Consider the following 18,361-nt stretch of genomic DNA (forward strand, 5'->3'; position numbering starts at 1 on the left):
GTGATTTTCATTGATCGATTTTATTGCATTTGATGCAATATATGGATTTTGACTAGACAAATAATGAAGTATTGATGTGACTTTATTGCCTGAGCATCATTGATCACACATTGTTTGCATGTATTGTAATTGAATTATCATGAATTTGCTAGGGTAAAACTCATAATTTGTATTTGATAGATATGTATTTTATGCAAATTGAGAATCCAGATATAACAATGTTGTATTGTTGTGACTTCATTGTTACAATTTCATAAATCACAAAGATTCAGTTGCTAAAGATAAGTATTCTAGGAGAATCATAAGATGCTCGTACTTGCCTACTTGTGCTTTATGTCATGTCATCCTTTTAATGCACAAGACTAAGTTGTTCAGATTGTTGGTTATAAACATAAATACACATGTATCTTTTGTTACAATTTTGGTCCACATAGTTTTTTTTGTTAAATAATAACCAACTTGACCAACCAGTAAGTTTAATTGTACATGATTCTATTTTATATGTTAGTTTTTTTGGTTATATTCATTCATTCTCACTTTTTACACAACTTAGATAGGATAGTGTAACTTTTTCACCAAAACTATTTTTTTGATAAACCCTTAAAATATACTTGATTACTTCAACTACAATGAATATTTTCAGGACTTTGGTAGGGATGCTTGATGATTACTTTATGGACACTTCACCACATACATGATAGAATCACATGTAAGTCTTTCAATTATCCCTACATTTCATTAAAAAAAAACAATACTTTTTTGCTACAATGTTACTACTTTTGGAATATCAAAGTTACCTGATATAACAGGTAAAAATAGTTATTATCTTTATATTATATGATTACTTTCTAAATGAAAGAATCTTGTTATTCAGGTGGATCAAGTTGTTTTTGAAGATTTAATGAGTGAACGATATCCTAAACTAGGTTTCTCCATTGACACTACACTGATAAGATAATTTATTTTACCTTTTTATTTATAACATCCCCATGATTTTCTTTTTCTACAGTTAATCATTTTAATATGTTGGGAGTTGAAATGGGTTGGATTTGTGGACCATGGTTTCTTTCCATCTTTGTAAACATGAACCCATTGGAAAGTGGTAAGCCTTATTATATTTATTTTTACACAAAACAATCCACAAACAAAAAGTTATCTTTCAACAATAAAAATAAACATTACTTGTTTTACCTTCAGTTATTCGTATTTGGGATGTAATTTTATTCAAAGGAAATCATTCAATGTTACTTAGAAATGCATTGACTTTAATCGAGATATATGGTATACAAACTTATTCACATTATTAGTACTATTTTTGTTCTATGAGGCTAATATAAGTAACAAGCTCTTACATATAGGACCTGATTTATGACAAAAGAGATGCAAGAGATGCAATCACTTGTGAGTTCAACATTCGATAGCAGCAATCTAGTGGTGATTGCATGCATAAGTTTCTCATATATAACAAAAGATATATTAAAACAACATGGAGAGAAACATAGACTAGATGTGGAAGCAGCAATTGAAGAAAGAAAAAGAGAGGATGCTATAAGGAAAGATCCAAAGGATGGGCTACTAAATTATACAGTTTCAAATTTGAACCTAAGCCACTTGTATGCCAACCTAGTATAAAACAAGGATTCATAAATGATAGCACCAATTTAACATCTGGTCCTAAACCTGATGACTTTCTTCATATTGTTGCCATGACTACAAAAGTTGACTCTCTTCCTGATTTTCAAGATCAGTAATTCAATTAATTATAGGAAATATCATCAGTTCTATTTTTTTGTTAAATAACAACCAATAAGTAGGATGCTATAACAAAGAAATAAATGAAATTAGGTTAGTATTTCTTAACCCTTGTTATCTTATACCTTATTTTATTTTTATTGGTTTTGACAGGATTTGAGGGCACATGTAAGAGCGTTATATCTGATTATAGGGACACTTCATAGAATGCACACCTTTGGGATCAAAAATAGGGATACCTAATATTACGGAGCAACATCAATAATAAGATCATTATGCAGGTTGCGTTTTTTTTTATAATAGAAAATCAAGTGTTATAAAAATAAGTCAATAATCACTATTCAGGTGTCTATGATCATTGTATTATCATCTGTCTTCAAATTTATTTCAAATCCTTTTCACATCATGTGATAGTTTCATATCCTTTTGGCAGCATGTGACAGCTTGGAAAGAGAAAAAAACAACCACACTAATGTTGTATTTGATGGTTCTCAAAAGATGATTCATTTTGTTTCTTGTGTACATGTTAATTGTATGTCAAATAAAAGAGTTGAATTGTTGTTATTATTTTGTGTTCATTTTCAGATTTTATATTTCTAGTTGGTGAAAAACTAGGGAAACCCTAAAAGCAAAACAAAATGGGACTTCATACAATAGATTGAATTTTAATCAAGTTGATTGTAAATTTTATTTTGCAGGTTTTGCCATTTTGGTCAAGTATATGTGGTTGTTTGTGTGCACGTGGCAGTTCAAATGTAAAGTGTTTGACTGTATTTGTAATTAATATTTCAGTTTTGATGATTAGACAACCTTATAGAATAATTTTCGATGATATCATATCTCTATAAATTTGATGTAACTATTAAATTTATATTTACTAAATTTTTATATGTATGAATGTTATAGTTGGAAAATTGGATTTTGTTGAATATTTTATCATACTGAATTTGCTTTGGAACCTATTGCTACGGGACAAATTGTTGTTGAACAAACGACTACCGAATTAGCTACAAAACAAACGGCAACGAAATTTGCTACGGAACAAACGGTTACGAAATTTGCTACGGAACAAACGGCTACGAAATTTGCTACGGAACAAATAGCTATGGAATTTGCTACGGAAAAAAATCTACGGAATTTGCTACGGAACAAATAGCTACGGAATTTGCTACATAACAAAAAGCTACGAAATTTGCTATGGAATAAAAAGCTACAGAACTTGCGACGGAAAAATAGTTACGGAATTTGCTATGGAACTCAAATTGCAACGGAATAGATGTCGTAGAAACTGTCATAGCAAAATTGCTACGGAATTTTAATTATGTAGCTAAACATTTTGCTACAAGAAATATAGCTACGGAGTTTAATTGATAAATTGTGTTGCAAATTCCGTAGTTATTCATCTTTAGCTACGAAATTTTAGATTTTTGCTATGGAATTTTTCCGTAGCTAAATTGAAATTTTCTTGTAGTGGTAGTTCAATTTTTGAAAAAACATGTGATTATAAAATAAACAACAAAGTAGTTCAATATAATTAACAACATTGCAAAATGAATGCACAATAACTTCTAGACAAAATCTATTTGTTTTCCAAAAACTTGTGATTTTCAGCACACAAGTAAGAACATGTGTAATTTCTATTTTGTTTAATATTTCATTTTTTTGGTTTACAATAAAATATCTATTGTATTTTGGTTGGATTTTGAAGACAATAATATTAAAAAATAATACGTAAATGACAATAGATAAATAAGTGTTTAACAATAGTTATAATAAATGATGGGTATTGTAGAAATGGTCTTTATATATATATATATATATATATATATATATATATATATATATATATATATATATATATATATATATATATATATATATATATATATATATATATATATATATAATATTTTTATGTTACCTCACTTCTAATTCTCATACTTGCTTTCTCGCTCTCTTAGAACTACTTAATCTCACACCCATTTGGAGCAACTTCGGAACCTACATTGATCTTTGGAACATCTTCGGTTCAATTTAGCTTTGGGCAACATGGCTTTGTCAGCAACTCGTCTTGGTGCAACATCTTCCCCCGCGCAAGAAGATCTTGGATCAACTTCGGCGACGCCTTTAGCGGCGACGCATAGCAATAGCGGCGGCATGTAAATGACGCGTTACATGTCGTCGCTATTGCTATGCGTCGCCGCTAATGCTTTGATTTAGCGATCCGCGTCATTTTTACCCCATCCGTCCGATTTTATTTTGATCTAACGGCTGTTGAGGAAAACGGAAACGCACGTTACCTTTTCCCTCCACTTGTCGCCGCTATTGCCCTTGCGTCGCCGCTAATACTAAACGCAGATTACCCCTTCACAGGTTACCTTTCTGCCATTTTCTTCCTTACCTTCCACCTTCTCTCGTTTTCCTCTCTTTCTTTCTTCAATATCACGATTTTTTGACAACTTTGTGGAGTAGGAATTGCTTCTTGGACCAGTGCTTGCCCCTCCTTCCCCCAAGACAGCCATAAACCGGAGATATTTTTGCAAATTCCGAAATTGCCCCTCCTTCCCCCAAGGTCGAATTTCTCATCTTTTTTTATGATTTTTCTGTTTTTGTGTTAATTAAGATGATAAAATGTGAGCATTTTTCAATTTTATTGAGTGATTATGTTTGTATTTTGAGATATGAAGTGGTTATGCATTTTGTTGGATTATTTTGTTTGATTGTATGTATTTTGTTGGATTATTTTGTTGGTTTGTGTGTGTTTTTTTTTCAGATTTGTGGGAATTTAATTATGCATTTTGTGTATATTTTGATATTTATGTTTAGATTACATTGATGTATAAAAAAATGACATGAATATATACATTTGTTGGATTGAAATTTATGTTTATACCACATTGCCTTAAAATGAAATTTAGATGTATATATTTGTATGAAATTGAATGAAATTGGAATATGCAAATTAGATGTATACATTTGACTTAAGTGTATGAAATTGGAATACGCAAATTGGATTAAATTAGAATATGCAAATTGTATGAAATTGGATATATACATTTGGCTTAATTGTATGAAATTGGATATATACATTTGGCTTAATTATATGAAATTGGATGAAATTGAAATATGCAAATTGGATATATACATTTGGCTTAATTAGGTTATTAATAGCAACTTACTTCTAGTAATGTATTGTATATGGTTTCAAAGTGCTTAATTTTGTTAGTGACTTAATGTTTAGCCAACTTAATAGCAACATACTTTTAGTGACTTAATGTTGGTCATTACAACTTTAGTTTAATTAGGTTATTAATACCAACGTACTTCTAGTAATATTAATTTAATTATAGAATAAATTTAAATTAATTTAAAAAAACATTAAAAAAAATAATAAATTAGTTGTAAAATCAAGTTAATGTTAAAATTAAAATAAAAAAAAGTTAGTTTAATAAATTAAAATTAAAATAAAGTTAGTTTAATAAATTAAACTAATAACAAAAAAAAAAAAATATTAAATTAATTATAAAATCTAATTAATTTACCTTTAGAATCAAATTAAGTTACCTTTATAAAATCAAATTATATTAATTATAAAACTAATTTAATAGAAAATATTAAATTAATTATAAAATCTAATTAACAGAGAAACGTAATATTGAATGGTTTATATTGAATAGTTGTCAAGAAGTCAGACAATACATCGAGTAAGTGTTCTTACTTTTAATTATCTTTCATTATTTATTGTTACTTTTTTCCATTCATCAAATTAATATATATATATATATATATATATATATATATATATATATATATATATATATATATATTTCATCAATATAGAAAATTCAAATCTGAACATCCTGAAAGTGACGAAAAGACCGAATTTCCCAACTGGTTTCTTGAAAAGGTAATCATAATTAACAAACAAATATCTTTCATAAATTTAATGAATAAAGAATACATAACACATCAACATATGTTTAATAGGTTTATCAGATGGAAAAAGAAAACTCTCCTGAATTCCACAAAGAGTTGTCAGCCCTTTCAATGGGTTCACAAATGGATGTTTCTACTTACACTACGTGCATAGTCAATGGTGTTAGGTTTATGGTACTTAGTCGTGATGCACAACGCAAAACACAAAACTCTGGGGTAACTATATTGTATACCTTTAATTCATATTGTTTGTTTAACTTTTATTTATGTTGTTTGTCTATATTGTATATCTTACAATTTCGTAGGGTAACTAACTTTTATTCATATTGCAAATGAGGTTTACTTGGACAATACTCTTGGCCATGATGGTCGATGTTATGGGGCTTGGACACGGAGGTGATGGAGCCGGGGATCCACCACCTCCAGGAGGCTTTGGTCGTGGTCAGCACGAACAAGATGGTGAGTTTTATTATGATATATTTATTAACTATTTTTATTATTTTATAATAAGTTATCGTGACTAATAGGTTTAATTTTATTTTTTCAGTCGAGCTTCCTAAAAAAAGGAAGGGCATGTCAAAAAATATTGAGTTGGGAAAGTTGAAAAGGGCAAATAAGGGAAAGCCCGTAGATTTGAATTTCGACAGGGAGATCACATATTTCCCTGTCGGGAAGCGTGGTAATTGGTTCACCCATGAAATTGGGAGGTATTTGGAACAATGTCGCCACCACCAAATAATGAAGGAGATAATGATGAGGATGAGTAGTTATTTTAGGATTTTATGAAACGTTTTGTAATTTGGAAGAATACTTAATGTGGTATGGATTAATAGTTTGATTGATTGTATAATATGTATTAATATTTCTATAAAAACATATCAGATTTCTCAAATGCTATATGGATTAATAGTTGGATTGATTATAAATTTAATGTTAAATAAATTAAAAAAAAATCAAAAGAGTATTAGCGGCGACAAATTTTGTGGCGACATTATGTTATTAGCGGCGACACGCTATTAGCAGCGACGATCAGTATTAGCGGCGACGCCTGGTATTAGCGGCGACATTGAGTATTAGCGGCGAAATTCAGCGTATTAGCGACGAAACAATACCGGCGACGCATTTGCAGCGACATGTCGCCGCTAAAGGTAGTAGCGGCGACAAGCCCACCCTTTAGCGGCGTCGGGTGTCGCCGCTGTTGCCCAATCTTCTTGTAGTGCTTGTAAAACTTCTTGGCGCATCTTCTTACTTCCCGGCACAAATCCTCCCATTCAAAAACATCTTCGCATAACTCCTCTCACTCACAAGGAACCTTGGCACAACCTCGGTCTTGCAACTTCTCCTTGGCGCATGATCAAACCTCTCTTGCGCCAACACCCTCCACTTGGGCCAACCCCCTCTTGCGCCAACATCACCTCTTGGCAAAACTTACACACCCTAAGACTCTTCTTGCGCAACATACTCTCTTGCGCCATTCTGATCTTGTGCCATATACAACTACTTGCGCCATAACGTTTTTTTTTTTTTTTTGTTCAGTGTGTATCAGTTGCGCCATCTGCTACGATTTCTTGGTGCAACCTTGACCAACTCTGATCAACACCTATTGACGTTAGTATCCCTCTCTTGATCAATCGGGTATGTTATCCTCATCTGGCGCACCTTCCTGATCAAATCTTTTTTTTTGGCGCATATGATCATGAACGAAATAAAACCTAGGCGTAACTTCTTCTCTACATGATCGACACCTCCTTGGTGCACACTCCATCTCGATGATCAGATTTCTTTTTGGTGCAATTTTGACCAACATGCATCCTTCTCTTGGCACAACTTCTAATCGACATCAAATTTCTTGGAACACCATCATACATTTTTTTTGGCGCATCATCACGAGTTTTTTTTTTTTTTTTGCAGCTCCTCCTACCCTGGATACACTCTGGCGAAACTTCCATCCCTCTCGTGTGGTCAATCAAGAGCATCACGTTTTTTTTTTAACAATTTTTGTTTTTGATTATTGTGTGACCATCGAGTGGTGATCATATTTTTTTGATCAATTTTTTTTTCATCACCTAATCAGATTTTTTTTTCGGTTCCTCATCACTTTGTATTTGGAGCATCACCCAACCCTAATCAGCCATGTTCATTGAAGAAAGATCTTAAAATCGTTTCTTTGGGGATCAAACGGTTATTGGTGAGAGAGGGATTAATTCGAGTGGAGGTAGAGGATTCAGATTGCATGAGCTCTATATCAAGATGCTAATATATACTATCTTTTTGATGATCCGTTTAGTGCAGTTGATGCTCATACTGGAAGTCATCTTTTCAAAGAATGCATGTTACAATTTCTAGACTCAAAGACAGTGATTTACATTACACATCAAATCAGTTCTTACCTGCTGCAGATCTCATTCTTGTTTTGAAAGATGGAAGAATCACACAAGCTGGAAAGTACAATGAGATCTTCGGTTTCAGAAAGTGATCCATCTCCTGTTAATGGATCAATCCTAATCATGGTTTATGTAATTTTAGCAGTTGGATGCGCATCGTACATATTAGCAACAGGATTGCTTCCTGCAAATATTTCATTCACCCATGTCTTTCTTTGACTCTAGTCCAAGTGGATGAATACTAAATAGAGCATCTACAGACCAAAATGCAGTGGACATGCAAATCCCTTACTAAGTTGGATCCTTTGTATTTGCTATCATTCAACTTCTTAGGCATCACTGCAGTTATGTCACAAGCTTCTTGGGAGTTGATTATTATATTCATTCATGTGGAAATAATGTGCATCTGGTTACAGCAATATTACTTGCCTTTAGCAAGAGAAATGGCACGTTTACTTTTAGTGCCACATTCCCCTCGTGAGCATCTTAGCCTCAAGAGAATTGACGTAATCATCCCGGTGCGCCACTCCTCATTATCGCCCTGCGAGTGAACATTCACCTGGCACATCAATGACCGGATCAGCTTGGCACATCCCTCTCGAACATACAGCTTTGGTGCATCATACAATTGCATCTGATCGTGTGTTATTTTTTTTGTTTGTTTGTTGTGTGCTTCTTAATCCACCTTTCTCCTCTTCTCGTGGTTTCCAAATTGTTCATTGGCGCATCATCATATGTTCATACCCTCGTGAGCATTTCTTTGATCCAAATTGAAGTACCTTCTAAAGCTGACGTGAAGTGCACTTGCACCTCAAGAAACCCCCGACATCATGAGAAACAAAGAATTCACAAAGTTTTTTTATGACATCGGACACTTGCATGAATTTTTTTGTGACAGTTTGGGTGTCGCAACAAAGGAAAACTCATATGTATCACAAATGCACGTTTTTTTTCTTTTTATTTTTTCCTAATTTTTTTTCAGTTTTTTTATAGGTGTCATTTGAACCCAACAAACCTTATCCCTATTTAAATTTCAAACGTTTTATTTCGTTCTTGAGCTCTTAATGTTTATCCTTGTATTAAAGAGATATCTCTTGCTTGTTTTATTTTTTAATTCAAACATTTAAAAATATATATCATTGATAAAAAAAATTATGATTTTCCATTTGTTTTTTTATATGTTATAGTCTTTTAAGGTTAAGACTTAACAAGTTTGTATTATTATAAAACTTGTTGATATGATTTAGTAAAATATCAAAGTTTTTTTATTTTTCATTTTGTAGAAAAAGATCAAGGCTTTCACTCTCATTCAACATTTAATTTTTCTTCAAATTTATGTCCTAAATAAAACACAACATCGAATTTGAAAATTATTCATATCTTCATTCTCATATCTTGACAAAACAAAATTATTTTTTGTCTAGATTGCGCAAACTGAACATTTTTTTCCTTATCTGAATTTCATTAGTACTATAATTTTTCCAACGATATTTTACACTACAAATCAATTCCAAATCAGTTTTATCATTTTTTTTTACAATTGTCATATTGACAGTTAAAATTTTCTTTAACAAAATCTTTCCAATTCGAGAAACACATTTTCTCGAATAGTTTTTTTTTAAGTTTTTTTTAGTGTATTTGTTTCAACAGAAAATTCCATTGAAGTAGAGGGGGAAAATGTTAAATCAATATTTTCCCTTGTACACACTTTTAAGACTCCTTATTCTAGTAACAATTATATAGGGGGAAACTGTTGGAAATATTTTTATGTGATTGTCACTATAAATAAGTTAAGTATTAATTTACATTTTCCCTTGTTCACACTTTTAAAGCCCCATAGTACGTACCACTTGACGATTCTGAAACTCTGTTTTTGTAACAGCCCGGAATCCAGGTTAGCTTTATAACCCTTCTATTTTGGAGAATTGGCTAGTTAGTCCCTTAAAGTGAAAGATGTAATAGGTGAGTACGCTGGGCGTATTGGGGGTACGCCGTGCGTACTCGCGCGCTTAATTTGTACGCGGGTCATCCGGGTACGCTGGGCGTACCCAAGGTTACGTCGGGCATAACCGGCCCAGATGCAAAACCCTAATTTGTGGCCTTGCACTATAAAAGGAACATGTAGTCCTTTGCCCTAGCCACCATACACCCTTGAGAGAGCCCTTGAAGAGCTGAGATTCGTGCTTTAGCTTGTGTGAGAGTTTTTGAGCTTGAAGTTGTCTTTTCAAGGTGAAGAAGGAGAAGAAGGAGCCATTGTTGGAGCTAGAAGTTGAAGAACAAGTGTAGATCCGAGTTCTACAGTGGTTGGAGATCCTTCCTGAGGTAAAAAGCTCAAAGCTTTCCTTGTTCTTCATGAGTTTTACTTTTTGGACCATTGTTAGGGTTTTTGGTTCAAAGTTGGAGACCTTTTGTGTAAAGAGTCTACATAAGCTTAGATCTGACCTTTTCTAGTGTAATATATCACTACAAGAAAATTTTGATTTAGCTACGAAAAATTTCCGTAGCTAAAAGCTAAAATTCCGTAGCTAAACCTGAATAACTACAGAAGTTGCTACGGAATTTGTCAATGAGATTTCGTAGGTATATTTCTTGTAGCAAACGGTTTAGCTACAAAATTATAGTTCCGTAGCAGTTTTGCTACACATTTATTCCGTTGCAATTTAACTACAACACACTTCCATAACAATTCTGTAACAATGGGGTGCGTAGCAAATTCCGTGGCTATTCCTTCCGTAAAAAATTTCGTAGCCATTTTTTTGTAGCAAATTCCGTAACCATTTGTTTCATAGCAAATTCCGTAGCCATTTGTTTCGTAACAAATTCCGTAGCCAGTTGTTTCGTAACAAATTCCGTACCCATTTGTTTTGTAGCAAATTCCGTAACCGTTTGTTCCATAGCAAATTTCGTAGCCATTTGTTCCGTAACAAATTTCGTAGCCATTTGTTCCGTAGCAAATTCTGTAGTCATTTGTTCCATAGCAAAAATAGGTTCCAAAACAAATTCATAACGATAAAAATATTCAACAAAATCCAATTTCCATTTATAATATTCGTTAAAATATATAAAAATGCAATAAATTTAATTTTAATAGTTACATAGTTTTTTATAGATATATTACAAAATTGAAAATCTTTTTACATGGTTCCCTAATCATCAAAATTGAATATTCATTACAAATACACAAGCAACTTCAACAAAAATGGCACAACCTGCAAAATCAAATTTATAAACAACTTGATTAACATACAAAATATTCTTGATTGCATCTTCCGGGAAAGGACAAAGAGAAGATAATAATAATAGAGCATAGGTTTTAAATGGAAATATGCAAGGGTTGACTTCAAATGAAACAAAAAGGAGATACCCAAAATGAAGTCTACAGCTTGGTGGGACCAATTTGCAAAATTAGCATCATCTGGCTGCAACCACCAATTTGCAAAATTAGCATCATCTGGCTGCAACCACCAATTTGCAAAATTAGCATCATCTGGCTGCAACAATAGCACACGCAAAAAGTAAAAGGTGGAAGATAAGACTTGCTTCACATAGTCGGTAGAATAAGAAGAATGAAAAATAAAATAAAAACTTTTGAAGTAAACTAATAAATTACCAACGTTCCAAGTCGATGATCAGATAGGCCCCACCAAAGACTCCAAGAGGTAAGGAGGCTGCAACAAGAGTTGAACAAACACAGTGTGTTAATATGATGTTTGTGGAAAATTACCATAATTGTCACCAAAATGGAGCATATAAGGATGGTAAGCAACAACACCACCAATAACATCAAACATGTTGAATAAAAAGGTCAATAATATTCGTCTTTTAGGTGTTAAGGAATTACCGGTGCTTTTATCCTAGCATAAAGAAAAATAAGTGCCATAATATAAAAAGTAAAAACATTCAAGTTAGGTTGTACTTTGAAAGGTACAATTTGATTCCAATTATGGGCTGGAAGAGGGTATTTATGGAAATATAAACTATCATACATGTCTAAAAGAAACAACTCAGCCATTCGTCATAAGAATCCAACATAAATTGTCATTCCAATTTTGCTCAGTTTGTATATTAGGATGCTAACCGCTACCATCATAGACAGACGACTAAAAAAAACTGAAACCATCAATAGTAATTAATAAGAGAACTCTAACCTGAACCGTAGAGGAGAGCCACATTAATTGTTTGTGACAAAAAAAACTATTTCAATAGTTGGGACTTCACATTACAGAAAACTTCTTCAAACATTTGGTAATGTGCTTGACTTCATAAATAGTCTGATGCCTTATATTTCTAAAGAATTTCAATGACTGGAGCACAAAAACAGAATAAAAAAACGGCATTATTATATAAAATCTATGAAACAAAAAAATTTAATTATTCCATAACCAAGTTTCAATTCCCTGTAGAAACAATTGTCCTAGCACTTTCTGCTTTAACATGGTGCAATATAAAAACCCTTAGAACTTTTTGCATGGTAATCACATTAAGTATCTTCATATGCCTCCAAATTTGTTGGTCCTTATTTAGCGGAGTGGGCTTTAGTGCAAAAAGATAGTTTCATCGACTCTTTTGATGCTTTACTTATTATCATCTTTATCTGCAAAGTGAAAAAGGTAAAAATTAATTGATTATAATACATATTTCCAACAAATTAATGATTTGAACACCTCCCTGCAAAAGAAAGAAAATAAATTAAAATGTATATTTTTATTGAGGATTTTAGGTTCTATGAAGAATGTTTACCAATATCAACATATATTAGAAGTTTATATGAATTTCACATAAACAGAAAAATGCAGTGACTTCATTAGCTTTTTCGTCTCTTGGCAACATGAAGATAATGAATATCCCAGTTCATTTCTATATCATTTGGCATGGTCTTTTAATAACAGCACTGACAAATGAAGGGAAACTTAAGTAAAACAAAGAGGATAAAATTATATTTTGTGATTACTGATTGCACAAACTACATAATATAACTGTCAAGATTCAAATAATATATGCAATGGTCGATCTGGATGCACTTTTGAATTGAGTTCTTTCCCAGGTAACTCTATTCTCATTCGTCTAAACCGAACCATTTAATAACACAGGGGTAGAAAATTGAAAAAGAACACAAGGAATTACGAATTAGAAAGAAACATAATTCACCTATTTGTAGCTACCTCCACTTCACGGGATGCAAAGAACAGGAACCCCATTAACTTTTTAAAATGTTCTTTAATAAGACAGCAATTCAACAAACACTTTCTAGGCACAATTAGTATGTATCGTTACCTATAAATCGAAATAACTTATCCCATCTGAGGAATCCATGAACCACTCTAATCTTGGGCTGAAGCACCATGATCACCTTCAAGAAATAAAACACAAATAAAAATCCGAACACAAAGGATCAAACTTTCATGTAAACGGAAGAGACATACATAACGGATGGGCAAGGCGAAGATTAGCCCAATTGAAAATGATAAAAGAGGGATAAAACATATTCATATGACCTCGAAAGTGGTAGAGAGGATTGAGAGGGTGAGTCGTTTCATACAGCCTCAAAAACTATCAAAAAAATGGAAGCATACAGAAAATTATATGAGATGGAAGAAAGAGATCAGTATATAGGAGACGATGGTAGATGATTCAGGCGTCTAAGTCATCCCATTCCATTTCACACACACACTAAAAAATAGGACATTTAAACAATAAACTTAAGGTTTCTGAGACATTGTTCTCTCGATCGGAAGAAATCTGCGTATGTATATGCAACAATTAGTGATATGAGCAAACGAAAATCAGGAAACCTAAAACGATTGGACACATAACACCGATTCCTTGACACCTACCTGGACTTTCTAGGGTTTCGAAGTGAAGAATGGATTGATCTAATAGAACTTCAATCGTCGTCAGTGACGGAAGCTTCAATCGAAGTGGGAGAGGTTGAGGCAGACGGTGTCATCGACTCCTTCGAATTGTCGTCGGTGACAGGACTAGTGAACCAGGAGAAGCTCGCCCGCGATTGACTGCCACTCTTCCTCCCTTCGCATTACCTACTGTCAGATCAGAAAAAACGGGGAAACGACGAGGAGTCTGCCTCCACCCCTCGCCACCTCGGTCGCGATAGCAGCCACTAGCTGCTTCCATTTTTTGACCGGTGCATCGATCAGTCACCATCGGATCCTTCTGATTGCTACTTTCTTCGTTCATCTTTTGCCCTTGTCGCTGTTTCATCCGATCGTCCCCAATCAAACGCACTAATGAAGAAATTTACATTTAAGCTCATCCAAAAATGAAAGGACAAAAATGCCCCTGATGTGGGGGATGCTAACTACTAAACCAACGGAGACAAATTAAAGTTTTAGGATTGTCCGAATTAAAAAATCTATCTAAGACCAAACGTTCAAGTACCCCTAACCACAGGGAAATTTTCTCTTCGTTGTATTGAGGCGGTGAATATATGTTCCTAATCTAGATACAAACGGGCGGTGACCAACTGGCCATTTAGATGAACAGTGGTGGAGTTAGGCAATATATATATATATATATATATATATATATATATATATATATATATATATATAATTAACAATCATAACACAATTAAAAACATTAATTTTTTTTATGGTAAAAATTTTTTTTTTATAATTTACTACGGAAGTATATTCCGTTACTAATTGACTATGAAATATTCTGTAGCCAAATAGCTACGGATTTAGATTATGTAGCTGTTTTGCAAAATCAAAAACAACTTAGATACATTAATAACAACAACTAACCTTTTCGTTACAACTTTCGTTGTAGATTAGCTATAAATTTTTAATGTTTAGCAAATTTTCGTCACAAAGTAGCTATGAATTTCTATTATGTAGCAACTAGCTATGTATTTTTATTCTGTAACAGATTTTATAGCCAACTAACTTCGAAAATGGATTACGTAACAAGTTCCGTAGCAAACTAGCTACAACCAACAACCATGTAGTATATTTCGTAGTAAAATAGCTACAAATTTTGATTTTGTAGCAACATTTCAAGATTTAGCTACGGAAATGCAACTCCGTAGCTATTTCCGTAGAAAAATAGCTACGACCAACCATTTTGTAGCATATTCCGTAGTATAATATCTACATATTTTGATTACGTAGTAACTTTTTGTAGTTATTCCTCGTTTAGCTACGGAATGTAACTCTATAGCAATTTCCGTAGCAAAATAGCTACGAAAAGCCATTTTGTAGCACATTCCGTAATAGAATAGCTACGGATTTCAATTCCGTAGCAAGTTTTCGTAGTTATTTAGGATTTTTCTTGTAGTGTATGTTGAGGAGTCATAAAAATCGAGTCTTGGACATGGATCTTGTGGCATGCACAAGTTATAGTCTCATTATGGAAAGAGAATAGGTGTTTTGAGCACAAAGTGACCTTTACAGCCATGCAAAGGCTTAAAGGCTTCAACTTTATGGATTAAGTCATGTTAGAAAGTTCAGATTTGAATTTTAGATGAAAGTCTTAACCGTTTAAGACCTAAATGAGTTGGATGAGGAAGTTGGGCATTACGATGGGCGTAATCCCAGTACGCGCGGCGTAAGGGGCCGCGTATCCCGATTTTGTGAAGGCTCCGGGTACGCCCAGCGTACACGTTTGGTACGCGCAGCGTAACCCGGAGGGTTGACTTTTGTTGACTTTTAGGGTTTGGTCAACTTTAGTGTATTTGAGACAAGTAAGGGGTAAAATGGTCTTTTACCTCTCCTGAGAGTGATTAGAGGAAATGGTCTAGCCTTGGGAATTATGTTGATGACAAGTGATTATTTCATATGATTAGGCGGAGGCTAGGTCTTATTTCTCCGAGTTCGAGATTTCTGAGTTACCGGGTTACACGAGTTGAGTCTTCTCACTATACGTTACCTAGAGTGGTATTATATGTTGACCAGAGGGTCTTATGTGTTATGTATGAGATTATGTGCAATGTGTTATATGTATGTTGTATGATGTTATAGACCGGACCGGAGGGTCCAACGATACAAACCGGGCCGGAGGGTCCAACAAGCTATGACTGGACCAGAGGGTCCAACGAGCCACGGGACCGGAGGGTCCCGCTGAGACACATCGACCGGAGGGTCGTATTATAGCCTCGAGTGGCGTATGTGTTGTATGCGGTATTTTGGGGAACTCACTAAGCATTTATGCTTACAGTTGTTGTGTTATGTGTTTCAGGTACTAGCGAGGACCATAGAAAGGCGTCGGTGTAACCTGTACACACTAGAGAGAGGATTTGATTTTGTGATCTTGGGATATGTTATGTTTTGATAACTACTTTTGGATATTTTTGAGAATATTTTAATGTGAACTTGGTTGATGAAAAATTAAAAATTTGTTTTGAAAATTTCGTTGTTACAGTTTTAGTATTCTCAACACTTGGACTCTACAAACAGGGGCGTAGCTAAGCTTAAACAAGGTAGATCCTAGGACCTACCTTTTTTTAATACAACAAATATATATATAGAAAATATGAAGGATCTATCTCATTTTTGCTCAAAAAAACTCACCTATTTTTGCTAAAAGGACTCACTATTTTAGTTTTATTTACATAAGGAACCATGTGGTTTTTGGTTCTAGATTCGCCACTGTCTACAAGTCTAGCTTTACTGATTTTCTAGTTTCATAAATATCATATTTTATAGATTTCATCTAAGAGCATATTGGTCATTTTAAAAATATAACTAACGTTTGAAAGACCAACCATGCCACAAAATTAAACCATAAGGACCAAACAAATAGTTGTCATCAACATAATATTTTCTGCAAACCGTATGGACCAATAATTATGTTTTTCCTTTATACATTATTTGATCTTCTATTGTGGTTTAACTAGTTATAAAAAAAAATTTACTTAATTAGTCAAAATTAATCATTGGATACAAAGCTAAAAACAACTTTAAATATATTAAGCTAACATAATTCAAAATATAGATAAACTTACTAATTGCCACATTCTCCAACATAAAACGATCCAAACACTTAGCTACAAATTATCCGTTGACATGAACTATTCGAAACAAAACAGTCTGTCAAAAGACCAGACAAAACTACTTCACACATAAAGGAAACTAATAGTCACATTAAAACTATTTGTCACATGACACGGGTAAACGGCTTGTATGTGTATCTCTCTCTCTCTCTCTCTCTCTCTATATATATATATATATATATATATATATATATATATATATATATATATATATATATATATATATATATATATATAGTTTAGTGGTGAACAATATGTAAGGAAGTGAACCAACAAATTTCTCATCCACAGTAAATTTAGGTACCAAATTTCACTTGTACATGTGCATATGTATATCTAAACAAAATGTAAAAAAATGAAAACACTATTTATGTGCATGTACAAGTGCACATATTTTTTTAAATATGCATACGAACAAAAAAAATATGAATATGCATTAAAATGAATTTTTTATTTTTGAAAAATTTCTTTTTTAGATATTATTTCTGAAATATAAGTTTAATTTTTGCAGATCTGAAAAAGCATATATTTTTATTATATTTTTAAATCTGTGAAAATAAAGCTTATAATAATAGCTAAAAATTTAAAAATACATTTTTAATTCGTATTCATATTATTTTGTTCATGTGCATATTTTTAAAAAACATGTGCATGTGCATGTGCATATTTTTAATTTTATTTTTGAAATTCTCTTATATGCACATAAGAAATTTGGTGCATATATCCATTCTAGATATAAAAATTTGTTGGTTCACTCATCCAATTTGGTTTTCCATGGATTTTCTCTCATATATATATATATATATATATATATATATATATATATATATATATATATATATATATATATATATATATATTATGAATCATGTTCAACCGTAAACCTTATTCAAGGGAGTGAACCAACAAATTTTTTATCCATAATGAATTGAAGTACCAAATTTCACTTATAAATGTGCATATGCGTATTTAAAAGAAATATAAAAAAAATTGAAAAAAAAAAACAATTTATACGCTGTTGGGTGCATTTTGTGCACCCTTTTTGCACAACTTTTAGCCCTTTTTCTATGTATATCCGTAAAATAATTTCGTTGTTTTTATCGCATTTTAGCATATTTAGGTTAATTTCTTGAACAACCTTATTTGCACTCTTTCATGTCATTTTCAGGTGAACCAGGGGGTTAGAGCGCGCTTTTGGAGGTGCTAGGGAGCGTTGATGAAGATTACGGGACGATTGAACGAGAATCGGAAGAATTAGAAAAATCAAGTTTGGACGAGC

The 18,361-nt window shown here is 32.7% G+C and overlaps 1 long non-coding RNA gene across 1 annotated transcript; it reads left to right on the top strand.

Moving 5' to 3' along the window:
• Nucleotides 1–641: 641 nt before the first annotated feature.
• Nucleotides 642–1,104, top strand: LOC128133853 (uncharacterized). The gene is made up of 3 exons (XR_008232161.1): nt 642–709; nt 875–926; nt 1,010–1,104. It is a non-coding gene; the product is annotated as an uncharacterized LOC128133853 (long non-coding RNA).
• The last annotated feature ends 17,257 nt before the right edge of the window (nt 1,105–18,361 follow it).

Source organism: Lactuca sativa, chromosome 4, assembly GCF_002870075.4.
Source record: "Lactuca sativa cultivar Salinas chromosome 4, Lsat_Salinas_v11, whole genome shotgun sequence".
In the NCBI taxonomy this organism is placed as follows: Eukaryota; Viridiplantae; Streptophyta; class Magnoliopsida; order Asterales; family Asteraceae; genus Lactuca; species Lactuca sativa.